This window comes from Nasonia vitripennis, chromosome 1 (genome assembly GCF_009193385.2).
Source record: "Nasonia vitripennis strain AsymCx chromosome 1, Nvit_psr_1.1, whole genome shotgun sequence".
NCBI lineage: Eukaryota > Metazoa > Arthropoda > Insecta > Hymenoptera > Pteromalidae > Nasonia > Nasonia vitripennis.
In genome coordinates this window covers 36,684,363-36,702,642 of record NC_045757.1, presented here as the reverse complement: position 1 = coordinate 36,702,642, position 18,280 = coordinate 36,684,363, and the positions used below count along the sequence as shown (strand labels likewise).

The window sequence follows — 18,280 nt, the reverse complement described above, 5'->3', positions numbered from 1 at the left end:
TACAATTATTAATGCCTTCATTTTAACCTCTGCTTCATCACTTGAATAACGACACCGAGTATTCACCCCCGCCACCACGGTCCAATCATTATAAAACAATAACCCATAACCAAATTACGATCCAAACCCAATGCTTCCCGATGCCAATCACACGATTAACATCGATCAAGAATTAATTTCATCCCGACAAAAGAAATTTCCGTTGCGTAAAAAAATGTTAGCCCAACGGAGACTGAGAAAATTCAGTTTGCTGCTCGGCGATGACTTACAAAGTTCACGGCTCCGCGGCTTGCACAACGCGCGCGGCGCTTATCCTAGATCGAACGCGGAATAATAAGATGCAGCGGCACGGAAAAAAGGCCGAGCCCTTCGCGCATGAGTTTCCTGTGCTCTCGGCCGTTACGTAAACAATGAGACTACTCGCGTGCACGTCAATTTTCAATTATTATACATGGTACGATTCTGGGCGTGGGTGGGTTGCTTATAGCTATCGGCGAAATATTTTGATTGGTTTAATGATAGTGATTTCAGATTGAAAAAAATGTTGTGTTGAAATGCTCCTAGTTTAGAGAGTCGGATTGATAAATTAAGCAAATTGGGCGACGTTAGCGCAAAATATCTCTGCTAATTTAAGATAAATACTTGTAATTTATCAAGAGGGTTCTCGGCGGCAACGGTTTACTGAGATTTCTAATTTAATGCCACATTCACGATCAACCGTAATCGTCGGTAAAACAATTTGTGCCTAAAAATCGTCGCACTCCCGATAAATTACGAGCTATAAAGACACATCGAGCAAAAACTCAAGAGATCGACCCTCCCGAAAGAAAAAAATCGCGATTAGAAAACTAGATCGATCGCACCGGCCGATACGCTGCGTTTCTTTCGAGCGATTATACACGTGTCGCGCGCACGGTCGTCGCATTCACGCGGAAACACCTTCATTCGCCGCGAAAGTGGTACACTTTCTTTCGCGCAGATGCTGAGGCTGATAAAGCTCTCTTGCTCTTTTCACGGTGAGAGTGAAACATCTCCGCGACCACCTATCCCCATACGGTCTCGTAGAGTAGGTGCAACTTTATGGATTTTTGAGGGACGACACGAAGCATCGTAACACCGGGTAATTTGGCCGTAAGCTCGCTCGGCTAATTAAGTTCGCGATTTATCACGAGGGAATCGTGCGAATGTGCGGCTGCTTGAAGAAAGTTGTATATCGCCGGTTATAGCCTGTGGAAGCGATATATCTTCTGCTGGTAATGATGGTTTTTTCGCGCTCCGATGGGTTTCTAGAAAAGCGCGCGAAATTTTGTATTCGACATAGAAACTTTCTGCTTAATTGCTTAATACGTTTAGTTCGTAATAAAAATTTGCGCTGATGGTGTGCACTTTTTGGTTTGAAAATCTAGATTTAAACTTCTGAAATGGATGCTCGTAATGGTATAATACTTGAAGCTGCAGGCTCGAGTCGCTTTATTAACACGGAATTATAGCCGCTTTCGAGTTTATGCTTAGCATCTTTATGCGGCCTCTAAATTAGACCGTTAGCCAGAAAATTTCGGTCCAATTTACGCAATTAAGAATATATTCCATAAACAGTTATAACTTTACGAGACTATCACCTCTATACAGGCTTTACTTCTAACGGCCAACCCTTCACTTCGAAGACAAGAGTCTCGTAACCCAGTTGCTGCGATCGTCGCACACATCTGAATCACACGCGACAGCATCGTGTCGCAAAACTCATATGCCTCTCCCTAGCGCAATCATTTTTCCAGCGCTGAAAAAAAGTGCTCGGCTCGACACGAAACGGTGCCAATTCCTCATTAAGACTTCCACAGCTCGCAAGAGCTTAACGAGACTGTCTCGCGCCGTCTAATTGCTCCAGCGAGAGAAGCGATTGACGAACGTCGAAGGTTAATCGCCGGATCGAGAGCGCCGATGATCGCGCGATGCCGACGGCTTCTTTCTGTGAGAGGAGAGAGACATACCTTTAGGCGGTTTTATAGCCGCAGTTATTAACGCGCTCGGCCATTATCACAGTTGGGAGATGGCTTCTGGAGAATCGGTATTTAATTGTTGCTATTGTGGAATAGCGAATGTCAAAGCTCCAATTGCTACCGTGCATATTTACCTAAGGTTGCGTCCGTTTACATGCGTGTCTGAAAATATTGGTTGCTAATAGCCGGTTTAACTAATAAATAACAGAAATTACACCGAGACTGCGCCGGGTATTGCCAGTGCCGCTGCAAGACTGTATTTCTGCATTAACGACTCGATCGACAGCGGCAATAACATGCGTTTCCTCGGCTAATTGCAAGTGTTGGAAACGTCATGTTTACTAATCAAAAAAATATCCCCAGATATAAGAAAAAAACCTCTCGGCGTCGATCGACAAGCAATAACCACACCACATTTTTTCGTGGTTTCTTCATCGGCACAGAGGGAAAAAAACTAGCCGCGGCCCTTTTATTGAGCTATCACAGCCCGACTAATCGTCAGCGACTCTCGTTATACGTCGTGCGAATTTCTTCGCCGGATAATTGCGCGCCGGTCTCTACATACGTATACCCAGTGGAAAAGGGAAGGCATCGATAACTGGAACTTTATTTTATCTCCGCGCTAACTAATCAATCGTGGCGCTGTGCTTTCATTAATTTCAGAGAGTGTCGTGGGATCCTTTATGTAAGTCGCTCGATTGTTCGTATGTAAGGCGCGGAAATTGATTCTGAGCCAAATAGCATAATGTATGTGTCTATGTCTATGTCGCTTTTTTAACTTTGGAACCATCGCTGTACATTCCGCGAGACTTCTGAATATATATCCGAGCTATAGATGGTGTAATAACGAACGGCTTTCAATATCGAGCGCTGCAATCGTTATAGTCGATCTTTATGAGCAAGAGCGAGCTGTTATCGCGGGCGTACACGAAAAAAAAACGCTAATGTAGATCGCGGCTGAGATATCGTTTAGCAGAACGATTGAATGACAGTTCGGCGAATTTGGCAGTAGGGTTTTCAAGGCATTTTTAGGGACTTGGTGTGTATATAATGCAAGTAATACCGATTTTTTGAAGTCTGGGTATAGATATGTCGTGATTTATAGTGGGATATCATTGTTAGGATTTCCTGTTGGCTATTGGTCATTAATCGTCTTATCGCAACGATTATACAAGTTTCGGATCGGTTTAACGGTTATGATCCCATTTTCTAATATCGTTAGTACTATTAATTTCCTTTTTAACTTACTGAGTATCCAAAAATGCATCGAATTCCGACGATCAAAATCATTATGGAGCTCGTGCGAGTGACGAAACCTACTATACCTTGCGAAATATAATTCAGCGAGAAATTGTCTGCGCCCGCGAGAAATAGGCATATCTGAGCACGAGTATCAATACAAATCATGGATACGTGCACTCCACACATGAAATCGGCAAATCGTTACAAACGCGCACACATGTCTGCGTATCTGATCCGTGGAAACATCCAATTAGTCCTTTATTATAGAAGACAATAAATATTTTCACGAAGCAGACCTACACACCCTTACTTCTACGATGTGAATCGACAATAAAGAAGAAAATCTTTCAGATATTCATAGTATAGCTAGAGGCTTTTAATCAGGATAAAAGTCGAGGTAATTTTCGACTCGTAAATAACTCGATCGATCTCAAATATACCTACTCATACCGAGTTCGAATTCCACTCGTTCTCCAGATCGCAAAAGAAATTGGAAGTTTTCCGAGGAGATCGTCGATATCTTGAGCACATACGTATACGCGCGAGATGAATTTCGAAATCGCAAGCACGTCTCGCGCATTTATGTTCGCCTGCAAGCGTACCATTATACTACTGGTCAGTACGGGATTGAGATAGGATTTACCGAAAAGCTGCGCGGCTAATCTGATTAGGGACTTGGTTTTGTTTCTGCCGCAGTGTTTCGAAACGTCTTTGACAATGTATCGAAGATTTATGCGAAATATTAAGACCGTTAGATTACCTGACAGATATGCATCATGTTCAAACATAAACATTGCGAAATCCAGAAACATAAAGGCACAAATATTTACACCGTGCGTCAACGCCTACGAGATGAAACTGAAAGGCGAGAGTCTTCCATCATCGCTCGACGCATCGCTTAGCCGCGCGTCGAGCTCACCTCTTGATGCAGAAGCCGGTTCGGCGACGCGTCGGCTTGTCAATTAGTCGCGACTCGCCGCTCATCTCTCGTGCCTTGTTGTCGCCGCGTATAGCTGCTGTAATCATCGACATTGACATTCGTTAAGCTTTTAGCTTTTTGTTGGGTTTCCCGATGGAGTTTACAACTTTCTTGTTCGAGCGCTGCGCAGCGTGAAATGAATTATTATTACGGTATGTGTTCGTGGGATTTTTATTATGGATTTTTGTAAACAAATGATTTATCATCAATTTAAACAATTCGCATGGTTTTCAGAATATTGGGCTGTCTAAACACAGTCGTAATTTTGGACTGGCCTTTCTTTACCGCTTAAACAGGCTCTTTAGTACATGTGGTAAGGATAGGTGGCGCATAGCAACTCTATAGAGAGCATATTTTTATGTTGCTCCATTTAAAAATCCTATTGTGAAAACATGCGTGTTGGATGCCATTGACATTGATTGGTCGTACTCTCTGAGATCGAGCGAACTTTGCGTTCGAGCCTCTTAATACACGTCAATTAACTTTTTCCGCGTATCTCTCTCCCACTACAGTAATTGCGCCAGTCTCTACTCGAGCGTGAGAATTTGAGCGCGTATATGTCGCGCTCGGCGCAGTTTTGATTATTAAGTTCGCATTTTGAAATCGCCGGCTGTCTAATGTGGCTCGCTTTTTCGTTTGGGAAGCGTATTTTTCGACTTACGTGAATTTTATTTCATCGCGTAAATTTGGAAACCAGAGGTATCTGCCGTAACGGAGAAGAATTAAGCAACTAAAACGTTATTATGATCGATAGCGATCGCGTGTGTAGGGAAAGTTGAGTGTGTGTGTGTGTGGGTAATGAATTACCAATTTAACCAATTTGTAGGAGGATTTTTCATGCATCAGAAAAATGATAATCTCAAAGAGCGAATTTTTAATCCGGAGCTTTTGAAATTCACCAGTAATTAATGGCGCTCAGATAACAAGGAAAATCTGTTAGTAAAGCGAAGCATAAGAAAGTACGTTTTTTGCGATGGTTACTTTGATTTTTTCCAAACGGCCAAGATCCGAACTTTTTCAGTGCAAAAATACACGCAATAATCAAAAAAAGGCAATCCCAAAAAAAGACTCCGACTTTCACGTTATAAAACTGTACCCATACGTCCTATAGCAGTTTCCTAATCGCATCAAACAACCCACTCACTCAGAATCAGCAAAAGTCTGCTCACATACGAGCTAAAATAGAGTGAGAGAGAGAGGCATCGTTGAGCAAAAGCACATCTGGCGTCATTGACACTGATACGCTTCCCTCACGACGGGCGAATCAATAATCGTCTCGATTGCAATGCGCGCACGCTTTTAACCCTGATACAGCCCGAGGCTTTTGATCAGTCGCATTGTGCGCCGAGGAATTCGCTGCAACTGCTGTCGCAATAAACATAATGAGATTTTGTGCGCTACGTACGTGTAAGCGCGTGCGCGAGCTCGAACAAAAGTGTGAAAAGAGAGGCTCGACTTGACTTTTCGTGAGAAAATCGCGCGAGCATTGCGATGATGTATTATTTTGAAAGTGAGAGAGGCTTCGGGATTGTGTTTTTAAAAGATGCTCGTCGTGTCGTTAGTGAATAATTAATTGGCTATATAAGATTCGAGAGATCATTTGTTGTGGGGTTTGAATTTGAATATAATGAGCTGTGTATAAATTAGCTTGGGTTATTGGGAGCGTTAGCAATACTGATACGTAAAAAGTGTGGTGTATTATTGTCGGTGATTTTTTAGTACACAACAAATATTTAACAATAATCGAGCTACCTTTATTTAATTTAAATACCGAAGGCTTTCGTTCATTCATCAACAAAAAACTCGATAATACCTGATTCCGACTAATCTCTACAATCAGTTTATAGATATAATGGTAGAAATATCACGGCACTGTAGTCAGTCCCAAATTTAATTTCACGCGTAAACAGATACTTAATTATCGAAGAGAGGAAAATACAGATCGTATTCTCTTATTGCAGTTCCGTGAAGGCGTATACAAATTGATAAAAAATCTGTAATTAATAATAGCTCACTATTCATGTTTACATTTGCAAATTGACATATCACTGTTTAACATTTTTTTAATTCTTGCTTTTATTAACATCGAGTGTAATAGAAACCGCTCTTATCACTGCAGATAAGAGAAACTTTTTACATTTGCTTGTTTTTACCACAGTATACAACACTAATGCTTCATAGGTATGCAGGACTTTTTAAATTCCGAGAGAAAAATAGTAATAGACCTCGTGCAGCTTAATGATTAATGACATAACCGCATAATAAATATGACAATGATATTATCATTACACGGTTTAACAAGCCTCTTTTATGCTATAAATGCAGCACATGCAGATAACGAAAACCATTGTCAAAGGGAAAAACAGAGAATAAAAAAACTCTTTCAGCCGCTACTTTTCCGTAAAAAAACGAATCTCCTCTTCGAACCCACAACCTTGCAGGTCAAAGGCTACACGTACAACCAGCGCCGTTCTCTAGTCTCAATCCCGCTCTCCTCTTACTCGTGACGCTGTGTACAGAAACGCGATCGCGGTTTGGTTTCCATTTCACGTGCCTCAGCGCGAATTCGATTAACGACTCGTACATGCCCATAAAGCTGCGCGGAAAGCCTCTTTCTCCCGGGAGTAGTCGCGATGCGGCACGCGTGTGCTTACGCGCGAGAGTAGGTACTTATGCAAGTCTTGGCAACAGGTACACGGGACTACCAGGCGCATGTCATTAGCTGCGGCGCTTTGTGCAGGAGAGGCTTTGCCGGTAGCGCGACTTTTTTATCAAGTCAACCCCCGGAGAGGCTGTGAGGTGTGTATGTTGTGTAGACAGTGAAAGTGTAATAATGCGAGTCATTGTAGTAGTGGGTCGATGCTTTGTGGGTTAGAGGTGAGGCGGGTGTGTGCAGTGTGTATTATATATTGAGAGATTCAGGCCGGAGATTGGGTATTGAAAGCTAGCTTTGAGTGACGGCTGTAAAAGTTGCGCCGGGTGATAATTGTTTGATTGGCTTTTCGGATCTTTCTTCGAGGCGTCGGGATGTGAATTTAATTTATGGCAATACAGACATACCGACCTGACAGACAATGACGCTTGATACGCTTGTGTCCATTATTGTACATTACTCATAACCTACTACCTTAAAGTTTGGATCGTAAAATTATTAACATAGAATAATTTGCGAAAAGAATATGTGAATGCGTGCAATGCCCCAATCATTAACCAAATAGCCAGCTTAAACGACGTCAGCGTTTCCTTTTTTTCTCTTCCAAAGTGTCTTTCATCGTTAAAATCCGTACCGTCGTAAATCCATCACACTCCGATCTTATGACTACTTTGTTCTGAAAACTTTTAAATTCCCGCGTCCAAATTAGACCCAATTAAGAGAACAGCAAGCATAAAAATCCGTTCAGCCTAATAATTCATAGCTGAAAACAAAATTCAATAATGATCCAGAGAGCGGGAGGAGGTGATAAAAGTTTCTAACAACGCGCGCACAGCCCCGTCTATCCATATACACACGTATTATGTATTATGCACAAATCATTATCGAAACGGCCGACTAAACGACTACCGGCTTTTTTCGCGCGCTCCCGCGCCTAATATATACGCGGCCGCGGCTAAATCATAAATCCATCATATCGCGATGTCATAACGAGAGCCGGGAGTTTTTTGGTCTGCGCGGCGCGTGTCCACGTGATTTTACAAGTAGCCAGGCTAAACTGGATATAACAAATTAACAATAATGAGCGAGCGCTGAACCGTGTTTGGTGTGATTTTTTTCTTTGTTTATTTGGATTAGGGTTGTTTGCTTTGTGTCTGCGGGAGAAATTGGATGTGTTAATTAATATAGTACTCGACGGCTTACATGATTTTATTCGCTGTGTACGGAAATTGAATAAAACACAGATTATAAAATACTTTTCTGCATGATTTTCTGTCAGTGAAAAGACTCTTTTACGCGATCGATTAAAACTCAAGTGTAATACTCTACCAAATCGTAAATGGATTATAAATCGCGTCTGGGTGACAAGCTCAAGCTGCGCGAGATCCATATTTATAAAGCCACAAGGCGATTGTATTTCCTCATGTATGTAGCACCTATACGATTTTGAGAACAATTCATGTCAAGTAGCTGGCGAATTTCTAAAAATTATAAATATATAGTTTGATAATAAAACTACCAGTTGCAAGATAAAATATCGTACAACAAACACTAGCTTTCCCGCGGAGTGCTTACGTCCACTACGAGTTTTCACCAATGAAAGCAGCGTGAGTCAACGGGAGCTTCTCCCTAGGTGGTAGCTACTCTCTCGATCGACTTATTCTGTCATCTTTATGTGATTTCCAGCACTGTGTTTAGGTTAGAGTGCTTATGGAAAAAGCTGCGGGACTAAGTTTGGCTAACGGGAATTAAATTGCCTAGAATTATTCCATGCTCTTTTTGGAATTTTAATTAATAAATTAAAACATTATTTCGTTAATCAATAATCTGTCGTTATACGCACGCTTATCTTAAGCGAAAACAAGCACTTTTCCAGAAAACACTCGTCTGAACACGCTCGTCTGTTTCCACTGTTTTATATCCAACTCATTTAAATATCCAATATTCAACGAGCTAATAGATTCGCACGATTTTCACTTACAACCACATCGGCACAGCAGCAACGTAACCCGTGGAATGTTTTCATTAAAAGCGTCAATCGCCTTTTCCCAAACGTCCCCCCGTTGAAAACCGCCAACATATTAACTCTCTCGATCGCAGTTTCGGGCTTTCAGAGAGCTGACCGGCCCGTGCGCAAGATTTTCAGCGCAATCAACATTGTCGAGTACACACACCGACATGATTTATCGTGCCTTTTAGGGCACTTCTCACCGGTTCCTATGTACACGCGTTTCTTTCGTCGCCCGACATTCTTTGGCGGCAGACCCAATTATTCGTCTATCCTCGGGCTATTTTTCTCTATATTCTTTCCGTGTGTTTGGCAATGCGTCTCGTGCATTTTTTTCGGGAGGCTCGAGTTTGGTATTATTGCTTACTTATAGCTCGTTTCCGCGTTTTGGAGGAATTAATTGGCCTAGGGATATGAAGTTCATTAAGGGGTGAACCAGTCAAGAGGTTATACATGGAAATATACGGCGAGTTTTTTTCTCTCGCCAAAGATGGCGAAGGGTTTGCACAATCCGAAAAACTACGAAGCAGTGTAATTGAGAGAGAGCGAAATTGCGGTGCGTTTAGGCGCGGGCAATTTCGTACTGAAATTTTACGGCGTAATTTATGAACTACTAAAGTGCTTCGGTTTTACGCGGGCCGCACAAAGGCTTTTAAGAATAATTTACGAGTTCGGGTAATTATATTCGCAAAATTTCAGCAATATGAGACGCAAATTTCAGATGTCTTATATCTCCCCGCGTGGTTTCGCTCTATGTTGCTGTTGTTGCCGCGATCGTATCCGTCGGCTTTGTTCGCGCGAACAACATGTACGTAATTTTTTAACACAACGGCGTAAGAATGTCTGTAAATTTGCATCACAAATGAGCCGTATTGCGGTACTGACACATTTTCCAATAAATCAGGAAGATAAAGATAAGTGTCGATCAAAGTAAGTCGTCCAGTTCGATAAACAACGTTCCGATACGTTTTCAATAAAGGCTGCGATTCCTAAAGTGTAAATGATTCGGATTTTCAATAAAACCTACGTTGTTTTAGACGTTTGCATATGTATACCACGTGAACCGTTAATCGAGATAAGATTTTTCCTTGCTTTTCCACACGTGCGTGTACCGATACCTCGTTTCCGCATTTCTACAATAATTAACTGCGATAGCTCGATTGTAGAATGAATTCATTAAGGCTAAACGGCCTGTATAACTATACTATCGCGCGAAGAAAATATTCCACGAGTTTGCCACTAGATTTATAACTGGATGTCTCTTTATAACTTTTTTCGACTGGCCACATTTGCGCAATAAAAAAATCGCGATAATTGTATTTTCTTTTGTAACTATTAGAAGTATCTGAAGTTTACCTTGAAATTCCAAAAAAATTCTTTTTTTTTCAGTGGCGCCATCGCCCATTATCAACGCTCATTAACGCCGACGACGACCTCGTTACGCCTGTTGTTTACTCCCCATCAGAATAGAACAGACGCCAGCCCTTACTTTTTGTCATACCCGTAACGAAGCAGTCAATTAACTTGTCGTCACCGACCAGACGCCATATCATAACGGCGGGCGGTTATTTACAGCCTAATGTCGCGCGTAAATTACGCTATATCACGAGCATTTAGATTCGGTACGATCCTATCCAAGACACGATCATAGGCTCGATTATGAGTATAGGTGATGTTTACGGGGGTCCATACGTGGGTGCATTTGCATCTCTGGCGCTACCGTATAGGGACACTTATTTTTCCTCTAATTGTGCGGAGGATTGCGCAATTTTCCTGTGAAATGTCGTCATGGTCCCGATAAACTTGTAGCCTGTCCACGCGATTATTTATATGCCGATTTTTCAATGTCCACTGAACCTGTCGATGTTCACCCTGTCGATCGGCGTACCGATCATTTGTACAATTTTGTCGCCGACTTGGTTCTACATCGACTACAACATATGCAAAACCTCTATGGGCAAGTGCTTATAGACCGATGCGGAGATACTTTCTTGCGCACCGGCACTCCTTTGGTGAAGGTAGCACGTGACCGCCATGCAGACACACACGCTTTTGATCGATTTCAAAACGCCGCCTGCTACACTTTAGCCAGGGGTATAATAAGAGAGTATGAGGGGGGGGGGGGGGTTTAGATGTGAGAATTTATCTCCGTGTGTAGCGAGGCTTGATTAAAGTCTGGGTGTAAATGCGGGGATGTGAGGGTTTGCAACACTGCGAGATAATTATTGGGATGTATGATTAGGAACTAATATTCGATATCTGTGATTGCAGTAACAGTAACGAGCATTTTATTTTCTCTCTGTTCCAGGTAAGCTACTGAGGATCGTTAGATCAGTCGAGCAGTTTCTGCGAGAGTAAGCGTGAATTGAGCAATTTTGGCTGTACTCTTCAGAAGCGCCGTAATTAATGAATTTTTAACACTACGGTGATTGATGCTGCGTTCCGCCGATCTTGACCAATTTCATTACACGGCTTAATTAATTCGGCGCTAAAACTTTTACGCGAGTATTTAATATTAAAGGAAGAAACTAATTTGCGCCTACTGATGGATTGCGAATATCAATTAAAGTGATTAATAGCGCGCATTTATTCCGGCCGTTATAACCTTGCATCACCACTTAACAGCTCTGTAAAAAGCTCGGCGCAATTTCATCGGGTCAGCGTCGTGGATTAAAACCGTGTGTACTGCCTAAAAATCGGTGATTAAAATTCCACCCATGCGCTGATTTGTACACCCTAAAACAATCGGAAAACTGTCCCCCGGATACACACACACACACTTACAAATACACATAGCATCCGCTTCGAAACCACTGGCTACCATTATCCCTATTATCCGACTAATTAGGAATCGGACTCATACATACGCCTCGAAATTGCAGCTACTGTTACCCCCGGTTTTTTTCGCCGCCGCCGGGGCCACTACACTTTTTAACGAACCCGCAACAATTCGCGCTTTTATTTCAGAACTGCGCGCATGGCCGCGAGTTTTACTTTTACTCGGCGAGCGCCGATGCGGTCCTTTAATTTAGCTCTGAGCGAGGTGAACTCGTGGAGGTTTGGACTTTGAAAATTATACGTATCGCTATGCGCAGACTGGCCCAAGGATCTTTGTGCTAAGTGCGCGTTGCGCCGAGGGTGTTTTGAAACGGAAAAGTGGAAAGGATATTTTTAAAGGAACGAGTTTTTTTCGTTCAGCGTTTAGTTGCAGCCTAATCCGCGCATTGTGCTAATGCAATTATGGTATTTTAATTTTGAATAATTAAGTCGATTCGATGAAAGGCACAGGCTACTTATAGGTATCGTATGTTAATGCTTGTGCAGGTCTGTATCTGTGTCGATGCGATAACGTCATTCTCATTTTATCGAGCGACGTCCGCAGCGGCTTGCCACTGAAACTCGACACCTCGTCAACCGTGATGCATTCAAATTTCTGCTCTTAGTTGACTCAATTATGGCAATGATTTGTATAGAAGTGTTATTCAAAAGTGATATTTTTGTTCCAATCAAGTCGATCTTGCCAAATCGGCGCAACGTAAGAGAGTGTACAAACTCCGAGCTGACTACAACAATCAATTTTTCGTTCCAGCTACAGAGGAAATAGATCTAATGGACATTTCTCATGAAAACGAAAATTATTGCATACCTGTGCACGATTCGATTGGCCTTGTAGGGCTCCGTAACGATTTCGCTCGTATGCGTAGGAACAAATCGCCTCGACGCTATGCGATAGACTTTGATCTAACGATTTACGGGCAGATAATAATGACAAAAGTTTATGTGCATGACTCTAGTTTTCATTTTGCAGAGGCTGAGGTAAAAATTCAAGTTCTCCGTTAAGAAACATTCTCTGCTAATGCCGTGAGCTTAAGTGTCGAGTCATTAACGCTTGCGTGCAGAGTTTATAAATTGTATCCTAATGAGAGAATTTCAATTGGCAAGTGCTTTTCTACGGATTGGGGAATAAATTTCAATTCTAACATTGTTTATCATAATAAAGTTGCGTTTATTTACTAACATTCCTAAACATCTCTAGAACTGAAACTCTCGCAAAAATATTCCTCATACGCTTACGATAGCCAAATCGATTTCTCTCAATTTGTCATCACAATACATTCTACGCACCAGCGTACTGTCAATCCTCGACCTAAAAACTCCGGCTAAAAGATCCGGTGATAAGGATCAAACTATCAGTCGCTCAAACCTAAAAATTCCTCCGTATCTCTCTCCCGCAATCTCCGCCGCGTTTCACAATAGCTCTCAAACGCGACAGCGTCAAACAAAACACACCCTTATCCATCAACAGACTCACACACGCATATAGCATACACACACACACACACAGAGTTTCATCATCGCGCGAGATGAGAGAAAGAAACGTGGCGGTCGATAAATAATTTTGACATGGAAAAAACTTTTCCCTCAGCGCACGCCAATATACAACGCAATTAGCCGCGACCCATAAACAATGCGCCACTGCATGCATACGTGTGCACAGACTGCGTACACGTGCACACGTGCTCACATGAACTTGCGCCCGCGCGCGTGTGCGAAAGGCGAGACGTATGAGGTGGGGGGCTTTTATATCGCGTGCTGAGATTGAATTTTCCGCGGTTTGTTGCGACGACGCTTTTGGGGGCTCGTATTGTAATCGTTTAGCGGTTGTTGGTTAATTTCGAAGGTGTTGATCCGATTGAGACAATGGATATGGGCATTCCTGAGTTTCTGAAAGGATTTCGTGTTGTATGTGGATTACCTTCGCTAGGGAAATGCTTTGGAGGAAATTTTAAGTATGCAGCAAACCATATAGGAGGCTAGAAATTCTTAAGCCGCTGTAAAAATTCATTATTAAGTTATTATAAGGTAAGGTGTTTTAAAATTCTTTTACGACACATCGAGAACTTCGGAGTCTATTAAACATTGTTTCATATATAAGTCATTATGTATTGCATAGTTATGTCGAGCGGACTGCATTATAAAAATTCCTCTTTTCACCACGAGTTACTATACGCACTCGTGCTCTCCAATATGGCATTTTCACCATAAATATTGCAAAACCTCTCGAACGCTCTTACATAATTATTATTATACGACCAACTAAATCCTGCGAGGAGTGAACGAAAATTTTACGCTGAAAAGAATCGAGGAAGCCTTATTTTTTCAATAATTATCATATCGTACTCGCGGAGTTCACTGACACGCTCCAGCCTCGCAGTCGAGAACGTTGTAAACAATGTGTGTTTGCGCTCTCGGCGCACAGCAGCGCAGCACGTGAACGAAAAGAAAGGCAGACGGAGGGAGAAGGAGTCGCTCTCGATATTACAATTCACGTGCTCGCAAGCGTGTGCAGGACTCGGCCGGTTGTCCTGCACGTGACGCGGCTCACGTGTATCCGGGGCCTCCGGTTTGTAGGTAAAACGCACGAGACGAGAGCGACTGTATTTAGAGCAAAGGTGTGCGTGGGTATAAGCGATCGCACAGCTGGATTCTAACGAGATCTGTCGCTTTGGGATCGACCGCTGTGATCAGGTGTGGGAAGGACATTTTCGGATTTGAGATGTTGCTTTGAATAGGGGTAACTATGAATTGATTTGTTTCGATTTATACTGTGCATAGCTATATGTTGAACGTCCTTGTATCTCTTCATGAGCTCGTTTCGAAAACAAAGTATAATGGCGCATTCATTTCAATTCAATCCACACTTTTGGTGTAGCAAATTAAGTTTTTTCAGTGCAAAAATTTTCCATCCAAATGCGTGCGCACCTTTCACATGATTCATGCTGCGATTTCGCACGCGTATCAGTTACCCTTTCTGCTTTATTATATTATATTTCCTTTTGCTCGTTACGAATTTTGCACGGTCCTTGCGAAACGCATCGGATGTGTGGTTCACGTATGTTTTAGTAATCTAGTTATTTTGAAACCTTTCATTTTGAAACCAGATTAGAAAAAAAGGTTAGCGGAGAAACACAATGTGCCAGTTATCACAGTGAGAATAAAAATTTGGAAATCGTGCCAACATTTATTAATCGCGTCTTACCACATTCACCTCTTTATACTTACAACTAATATTCTTTCTTTAACTGTCTATCCATCTAACTGGTTTTCTTTAACGTTTTAACCAGAATTGAAAATGTATGCCTTCCCATTGTCCTACAATAACATCACCCCATAGAAAACCATCGTATATCCCCATAAATCCGCGCAAAGCACCGCGAGGTGTAAAGCAGATACCGAAAACCGCTGCCGTCACGTGCCGCAGACTCAAAGTTATCTGGGTCGCATAAACATTTCACTCTCTTTCACTCGGCCGCTGCACCGACGCGACAAGATACAAGCCGCAGTTGCCTTCGCGGTACATCGGCTTGTGTAGAGATTTTTAGCAGCCCACCGTCTGACATTGAGGCGAGGCTGAACTTTTCACGAGATGTCTTAGAGAAGGTTGTAGGTTGCGAGGGGTTTCATACAATGGCTTGTTTGATGTCATCGTATTTTTGAAATAACACTGGAAATTAGAATCGTAGTATTTGAATACAAGAACGTGTACATAATTATGGAAGCTGTTGTTTTCCTTGAGATATTTCGGTTATTAACATACAATGGCTGCTTTGATTTCTGATCAAACGTGATTAACCAGCATGAGTAAATCATTTTGTTACGTTTGCGGTATTATTAGCCTGCACGCATGTCTCGATGATGGCAATGAAACATCCGAAGCAGCTACTGTTTTGAATTCTTAACTTCTAGTTAACGAGACGAGCTTTTATTGATATGAATCATTCACATGCTCGTTAAGTGTATGCATATGTATTTTCCTATATTCGCACAAAAGTACGGTGACTATTCGCTATGCTTCGAAGCTTTCATCGACTGCGTTTCAATAATTAATTTAATCTCATTACTTATCTGTCAGCTGGCAAATCACTTAAACTCGCCGAGTCGTACCGCCCGCAGATCTCTCACTCGAAAACCAGATTCGTCTAATCGTTGTATTTTTCAACGTCAGCCGTGGAATGAATTCCCGCGTAGGCACACCTGTTGCTAATGTTTATTTATCCGTATTTAGAATCGCGTTTGTCGCCGCGCGAAAATCACCATAGCCGGCCTAATCAATCTCACGCATTCCGTCCAATTATTCCTACCTGGCTTATCGGGCCAACTTTGATAAGACCCCATTTCGCGCCTGGAAAGTGCGAGCTTGTAAACACGGGAGAGATAAGGAGCGACTTCCGCGCTGATGTCCGCTCGGCCCTGCAAAGTTGCTTATCTCTTTCGCTGTGCTGTTTTATCGAGAAAAAAGCGAGTGGGTGATTTACCTGGAGGGTTAACGGAAAAAAACGGGATCGAGATCGACTTTCCTATAGAGAAAGTGAGCTCGGGGTGCTTTATGCTCACGATAGTACACAGTGAAACGTGTATCGCTGATTGTTTTTGTTGTCCGAATTTTCGGATATTTTTAAGAAACAAACAACATGTTAGATAACTACTTTTCAATTTCATCTTCACTGCCACTGTCAAATCGTTTCACGGCCTATCGAATAATCGCTGGCGCGTGCCTCGATATTGTCCACGGCTTTAGATAGCGAAACCGCGAGTTGGCTACTGTGATAATCGATGAGTGAAATCGTAAAACAATCGGGCGGGCCTAAATCGATTTTAATTGCAAATAAATCGAATTTCACTTTTAAGAAAGTGCGTGCAACCTATAAACACTGCACCTGCTTCGCTTCGACTCTCATTAGATTGTCTGCTTGAACGAGCGCCCAGTCTCAAGAATACAGTATCACACAGGTGGTATAGTTTAGGCAAGTCGTTATTTTTGCGGGAGGACGGGAGCCAATTAAAATATTCGCTCGGCTATTTTCCCCGTATAATATGAGGAATTTAAAATCAAGGTATAGCTCATTGTTCGCGAGTCTGTACATACAACCAGCTCGGGTACTTTCGCCCAATGCAAACTTATTTACGCTCTGCTCGATAAATATTTATCTCTACTCTAAAATCCAACGTTTCGAAAAAACGGCCGCGCACTGCTTCATAAACCGCATCGTTATTCACACCCAGTAGGAGAGCTCGCTCTCTGTAGCCTCAAGAAAATAATAGATTCATTGCAAGCAGCAGCAGCGGGTAGCAGCACAGCATAACGTTCTCCGGCGTGAATTTGGCGTTTACAGCCTCTCGGCCGACAATGTTATTACACTATACACCGCGCATAGAGTCGATAAATAATTTCGCCGTATCAACTGTAAAGCCAGCACTCCAATGTCGCAAGCTTGTTTTAATGCCGGCTTTATACACTCGCGGTTAATGAGCGCACGCATCGCGGATTTTCGAGAGAACAGCTCGATGCGGTGAGTAAGAAGGGGTTATTTCTCACGCTTGAGTTGAGCGGTTGCCGTAACAATGGGGCCGGTATGCGACAACAATATCGTAACGCGATGTGGCGCTGATTTAGAGCGCGGGTAATTGGGACGGTTTGTAATTTAAATGTCGAGCGCGAGGATTTTCGTAATGGAATGTTTAGTAGAGTTCGACATCTTGCTCGCAACGTCGGGGGGAATTTTGAGTGATTTTCATGGAGCCGTTTATCCCTAATCGAGCGTCATTACCGCGTTAATCCGTTAGGGCCTCTCGACGTTTTCGCAAACAATCTATCGATCAAAGTCTTGGAAGCACACCCATTAGGATCGAAGCCGCGTCTCACGAAACACAACCCGCTCACTCTCTGGATGTTGCGCAACGGTGAAATATCTAGATGACTCCGCGCGAGCACGAAAGAGCCGCACACGCAGAAGACACAAATCATCATCCTTCGAAAAATGGATATTTTGCAAGCCTATACTCCACACGGCAGATCGTGTATCGCTCGTCTCGCCTATGCGATACGCCGCACGGCACACTGGGTCATGCAGCAGCATCTCGAGAACAAAAGACAATAGCGGCATCCAACGAATTCGCACCTTCTCTCCCGCTCTCGTCGACTGCAGCATCGCTAATGCGATAAAAGCCTGAGCGGACTAGGACTTTCCATTGTTTCGTCGTGTCGAGTTAGTGCGCGGGGGAGCTATTGCAAAATTTTGTTGTTGGAACCAATAATGATAAAACTGGTTGCTCGACTTTATCTTTGTTTATCGGCTCTTTAAAGAATAATCCTCTTAGGGCATCATTGAATTTCTTATCATTAGAAGCAGAGCCAAAGGAAGTGGAGTGAGAAAATCGGCAGCAGCCAATCGCAGGATCAATATACAATGGAAATATGAGCTTATGAAAAACCAGTAATTCAAGTACCCTACACGGCGCAATAATGGGCCGCTACGGCAATCAGATCCGAACTTTGCCAAACGTCGCCGTGGCGAAAAACAGGTTTTCCACGGCGCGATAGCGCTACAATCCGATTTTCA

The 18,280-nt window shown here is 42.7% G+C and overlaps 1 protein-coding gene across 1 annotated transcript in view; it reads left to right on the top strand.

Annotated features, from left to right (window-relative positions):
• Positions 1–18,280, top strand: part of LOC100679777 — a 90,633-nt gene that overhangs the window by 1,086 nt on the left and 71,267 nt on the right. The gene's annotated exons all lie outside the window — the stretch shown is intronic.